This window comes from Lonchura striata, chromosome 37, assembly GCF_046129695.1.
Source record: "Lonchura striata isolate bLonStr1 chromosome 37, bLonStr1.mat, whole genome shotgun sequence".
NCBI lineage: Eukaryota > Metazoa > Chordata > Aves > Passeriformes > Estrildidae > Lonchura > Lonchura striata.
In genome coordinates, this window is record NC_134639.1 from 1,165,798 (window position 1) to 1,172,302 (window position 6,505).

Sequence of the window (6,505 nt, forward strand, 5' to 3'; positions counted from 1 at the left end):
TGAGCCCATCCCCAAGAAGGGCTGGAAGGAGGATCTGGGGAGCTCCAGGCCTGTCAGCCTGACCTCGGTGTCTGGGAAGGTTATGGAACAGATCATCTTGAGAGCCACCACAGGGCACCCACAGGATGGCCGAGGGGTCAGAGCCAGCCAGCGTGGATTTAAGAGGGGCAGGTCCTGCCTGAACAACCTGATCTCCTTTTATAACCAGGTGACCCACCTGTGGATGTGGGAAAGGCTGTGGATGTGTCCATCTGGACTTCAGCAAAGCCTTGGACACTGTCTCTGACAGCATTCCCTGGAAAAGCTGCCGCCCATGGCTTGGGCAGGTTCCCTCCTGGCTGGGAGATGGAAGAGCTGGCTGGAAGCTGGGCCCAGAGAGGGGTGGGGATGGTGCTGCACCCAGCTGGTGTCCAGTCTCTGGTGCTGTCGCCCAGGGATCTGTGTTGGGCCCAGTCCTGTTTAACATCTTCACCGATGATCTGGGTGAGGGGATCGAGCCCACCATCCCCAAATTTGCAGGTGACACCAAGCTGGGTGTGAGTGTGGATCTGCTGGAGGGCAGGACAAGAAGACACAGCCTCATGCTGCACCAGGGGAGGTTTGGTCTGGACAAGAGGAAGAAGTTCTTCACAGAAAGGGTGAGTGGGCATTGGAATGGGCAGGCCAGGGGGGAGGTGGCAGAGTCACTGTCCCTCTCCAGTGGCACTCAGTGGCATGTCTGGGTGACAAGGCGGTATTAGGGCATTGGTTGGACTTGATGATCCCAAAGGTCTTTTCCAGCCTATTTGATTCTGTCATTCTGTGATGACTGGGGCACTCTGGGGCCATTGTGACACTGCAGGGCCTCGTGGAACTAAGAGGACCAAGGTGACACTGTGCAGCCCCATAGAACCAGGGCTCCATTGTGGTGCTCTGGGGCCCAATGGGACCAGGGAGTCCCCGTGACACTGGGTCCTGGTGGAACCACAGAGGCCATGGTGACACTGTGTGGCCTCGTGGAAACAAGGAGTCCATTGTGACACTGAGGGAACTTGTGGAAGCACAGAGAGCATTGTGACAGTGTGGGACCTCATGTGACCATGGGGCCTTTGTGGCACCCTGGGGCCCCATGGAACCAAGGGGCCCCTGTGAAACTGCAGCACCAATGAGAACATTGTGACACTGTGAAGCCCCATGGAACCAAGGAGTCCATTGTCACATTTTGGGGCCCCATGGGACCAAGGAGACCAGTGTGACAGTGTAGGGCCTGGTGTAACCAAAGGGACATTGTGACACTCAGGGGCCTCTTGGAACCAAGGACATCTTTGCAGATGACGCCAAGCTGGATGTGAGTGTGGATCTGCTGGAGGGTAGGAAGGCTCTGCAGAGGGGCCTGGACAGGCTGGATCCAGGGCCCAAATCCAACAAGATGGGATTTAACAAGTCCAAGTGCCGGGTCCTGTGCTTTGTCCACAATAACCCCTGCACCGCTGTAGGCTGGGGATGGTGTGGCTGGACAGTGCCCAGGCAGAAAGGGACCTGGGGGCACTGGTCGACAGCAGGCTGGACATGAGCCAGCAGTGTGCCCAGGTGGCCAAGAAGGCCAATGGCTCCTGGCCTGGATCAGGAATGGTGTGGCCAGCAGGAGCAGGGAGGTCATTCTTCCCCTGTACTTGGCACTGGTGTACTTGGCATTCCTCCCCTGTCCTGGCACTGTTCCTCAAGTGCTGTGTCCAGTTCTGGGACGCCCAGTTTGGGAAGGACATGGAGGGGCTGGAGCATGTCCAGAGAAGGGCAACAAGGCTGGTGAGGGGTCTGGAACACAAGTCCTGTGAGGAACAACTGAGGGAGCTGGGGTTGTTTAGCCTGGAGAAGAGGACACTCAGAGGTGACCTTATCACTGTCTACACTCCCTGAAAGGTGGTTGCAGTCAGGTGGGTGTCGGTCTCTTTCTCCTCACAGCAAGTGACTGAACAAGAGGACACAGTCCTAAGCTACACCAAGAAAAATTTAGGTTGGATATTAGGAAAAAGTTTTTTATGGAAGGGGTGATAAAGTACTGGAATAGTCTGTCCAGGGAGGTGGTGGAGTCATCATCATGAAATGTGTTTAAAAAAAAGACTGGATGTGGCACTCAGTGCCATAATTTTGCAAAGGTGGTGTTAGTGTGTGGGTTGGACTTATGACCTTAAAGGTCTCTTCCAACCCAGTAATTCTGTGATTCTGTGATTGTGTGGCATCACAGACCAGGTTGTTGTGAGCCTGTGTGTGTCTGTATCGGCTGTATAAATCACTGTATAAAGATAAAAATGTTAATAATGATTTAATTACCAAAAATGTCTCTGAAAACAAAGAGTTGAGAAAATGTCATCTGGTGGAATTTTAGTATTGAGTTTGTAATCTCTGTCTTTGGGTTTTTATAGATAATAATATAAGTAATAGTGATTTTTAAGTTTTATAGATAATACGATAAATAGTGATTGTTAAGTTTTTGTAAGTAATGATAAGTAGTGATTGTTACTAATGTTATATGAGTGCTTTAAAAGGATTGTCTTAAACTATTTTAAACATTTCTTGTTAATAGGTTGATCATAAAATGTGAGTTGTCTGATTTTTGTGATAAGAATTATTATTAAGGTATTAAGGTATTAAGGTGTTGTTATAGTATTTACAGTCAGTTTTCATATGTTTTATTGTCTCTTTAGGTGATTGATTACAAGATGTTTTTTCAGGATCCTGTGTTTTTGATTTTTTAACTACTCATGTGTTTTCTTTATCCAATCTTTTATGCAGCTGCAATTCATCTTCCTTTAAAAATTCATTATCCAAATTTTAATTCAAAATTTCAGACTTCAAATTTTCAGATTTCTGAAGAAAGGGTTTATTGTATTTAGAGAATTTTTGTCTTGAAAGAGATTTTAAATAGGTTCAATTATTTAATAGTTTGATAAATTTTTAATAATAAGGTTTTTTACTTATAACTGTTATTTCTAGGACTTTTGTTTTATAATGTGTTAAAACATATCCTCCAATTAGAGTTTGAGCTCTGGCCAAGCTCTGGCTCTACGTGGATGGTGTGATTGACCCAGGCGTTTTCTGCATCAAAAAGTATTCAAGTCCTTTTGGCTTGACAATTTGACCATGTAGGGCAGCTGAGCCTCAAAGGGAGTTTTGGAGAAACATGATCCGGACATGTTTTATCCAAATCTCTGTTGTTTTAAGGTTTATCAGCTGCTGCAGACTCTGGGATGACAATTTGATAGTGTAGCACTTGGTAACTGTGATTTTATATGTAATATTAGTTGTGTATTATCTGATTGATTTTTATTTGTTGTTAGTTTCTTTACTATATGCATTGTTTTGTTCTTGATGTTTTTTCATGTTTATAACAAAGATGTTGATATTTCCATTTCTTCATGCAAATTTTAAGAAACAGAATTGAGAGAGGACACTCCAGTCCCTGTGGGGAGTATTGAGTTTGTTTGTGTTTTAGCAGGTGCAGAATCTGGATAGATTTCAGTGAAGAATGTTAAACTTATCAATTTCAAGAGAACACTAATCTCTCCACAAGTAAATCAGAGGATGCACAGCAAAAGTGGATTGTACAAAGATTTGTGTTTCACCCACAGAAGATTGTAGGCTTTTAAGTTTTTTCATAAGTGTGTTTTTAATTATGTTATAGACTTTTTTGCTAAGTTTTAATGAGTTTTAGTAATGCCTGTGATTTTTCTGTTCATTTTGCCATTGCTTTTCAATGGCAAAAGAAAAAGAGGGACAATCAATTAGGTAATCAAAAGCATAACATTAAGTTTATCATAAATATAGTTTGTATTTAGAATTAAGTTTGTTCCTTTCATGTTAAACAGAACAATCAAAAACATGAGAAATATGAAGTGGGGTGCACTTCTGTAATATAACCTCATTTTTCACCCCACGAGTTACTTCAGTGCAAGCTCTCACACAATTGAAAATCCTGGCCTACTGGACAAAAAAGTAAATTAGTATTCCATCTAAAATGTTGAGTGAGCTTGCCACAAATATAGGTAGTATCTGTCATGCAGTTCTGCAAAACAGAGCACTTACCACTAATTTGCTTCTTCTAGCCCAAGGTCATAGTTGTGAAGAATTTGAAGGAATGTGCTGTATGAACTTATCTGATCACTCTACATCTATCCATAAGCAAATACGAAAATTGACCGAGCTAACTCAACAGTTAAAAGTAGAAGATAGATTAGATTTAAAAAGATAGCTAAAAGGATTGGGGATCGGACCATGGTTAAGAGACATTATCAAATACAGCATAATAGTTCTAAGCATAATTGTGATGCTTTTGCTTGTTTTGCCCTGTGTGTTTACTTGCTTGCAAGGCTTGATGCAGCAGCTTTTGCAGAAAATGCTGAATGCACACCTTCTTGTACAAAAGGAAAACGGGGGAGATGAAGAGAGCCTGACAGAGGAATGGTTGAACGACAAGGGACATGATACTGTAAAATTAATCCAAATAGGGAGGGCTACGTGACTGCTGCAAAGTTCGCATGGCCCTGAAGAGTAGATGGTGTGCAGAAAGCAGGATATTGAAACTGCTTGGTATGTAGAAGTAGATAGAGAAACACAAAGAAGTACTAAGCTGTACTAGCTGCAAGGCCAGCTGGACAGGCAAGTATCATTCACAAAGATACTTTTAAGATAATAGTACAAATCACATAGCAACCAATCATGAGCTTGGCTTTTGCAATATGTATGAGCTAATTAACGAACATATATAAACTGTGTAATCTGTCACAATAAACTGAGACTTGATGATCATGATATCATGAGTCTTGTCTCCCGCGGCATCCCTCCAACACCCAAGTGCTGGGGCTGCACCTCCAGCTCCAGAGATGTGACAGATGGGAGAAGAGACAAATCATTCCTGCTGCATTCTTCATTGTGTTTGCTTGTACAGGTGACCTGGATCCATATGTAGACGAGCTGTTTTGTGTCTGAAAACACTGGTAAAGTAAGAAGAATACTATTCTTTAGCTGAAAATAATATTTCATGCATAACACACAATGAGAAAGAAAAGACACATATGATCAGAAGAGCATCTGATTTTTTCAGAGGAAGAGAGACTCATTGGTGTCTCAGTGGTCAAACCTGTTCAAATACTTTCTTCAGAGCTTCCTTGAGATAAGAGGTGACCACCAGAGGCCAAGGCCAGCCAGAGCTCTCTGTCCTGGCAACTTTTGTCTGGGAGAACCCTTGCATATAGGGAACTTTTCAGGAGGAGTATCAATTTTGGCCATGGGCACCTGGAAAGATGGATGGTTCATTTTAGTAGGAAGGAAGTCACAGGGCTCCAGGTCTCCAGAGACTGATGAGAGGCAGCCCTAGGCATTCCAAGATCAGCTGGACCTGTCAGGTGGTCCCTGGGAGGCCCAACCGGCCAGACCCATTCCATGTTCCCTTGGTTCCACCAGGCCCTGTAATGTCACAATGTTCTCCTTGCTTCTCAAGTGTCCCAATGGCCCTGCGCTTCCATGAGGCCCTGCAGGGTCACAATGGCCCTTTGGCTCCAATGGGCCCAAAGTGTCACAATGGTCTCCATGATTCCATGGGGCCTTGCAATGCCACAATGCTCTCCACGGATCCACAATGCCCCACAGGATCACAACAGCCCTTTGGTTCCACGAGACCCTTAAATACCTGCGATGGACTCTTGGATCCACCAAGCCCTGCTGCTTCTCACTGGCCCCTTGGGACCATGTGGCCCAGCAGTGCCACAGTGATTTCCTGGGTGCCACGAGGCCCCGCAGTGTCACAATGGTCCCTTGGATCCATAGGGTCCCCACCATGTCACAATGCTATCCACAGGTAGAAACCAAGGAGCCCCAGTGTTTTGGAGGCTGATGAACTGCAGCCACCAGAGGCCAAGGCCATGCCTGTCTGTCTGTCCTGGCAGCTTTGTCACACTGGTCTCTTGTTTCCATGGGCACTGCAATGTCACACCGGCCCCTTGTTTCCACGGGGCCCTGCAGTGTCACACTGGCCCCTTGTTTCCATGGGGCCCTGCAGTGTCACAATGGTGGTGTCATATTGGATCCTTGGTTCCATGAGGCCCAGATGTGTCACACTGGCCTCTTGTTTCCATGGGGCTCCATAGTGTCACAATGGTCCCTTGCTTCCATCAGGCCTTGCAATGTCACAAGGGTCTCCTTGGTGCCGCAGTATCACAATGGACCCTTGGTTCCATGGGGAGTCACAATGTCAGAAGGGTCTCCTTGGTTCCATGAGGCCCTGCAGAGCCCCTTGATTCAACAAGGCCTCAAGGTGTCACGATGGCCTCCAGGCTTCCAATGGGCCCCGCAATGTCCCAATGGACCTTTGGTTCCATGGAGTCCTGCACTGTTCCATGGATCCTGAGTTCCATGAGGTCCTGGAGTGTCACAATGGACTCCTTGGTTCCATGGTGCCACACAGTGTGACAAGTGCCCCTTGGCCTGCCATGTCCCCATGGTGTCACAATGGCCCCTTGCTTCCATGAGG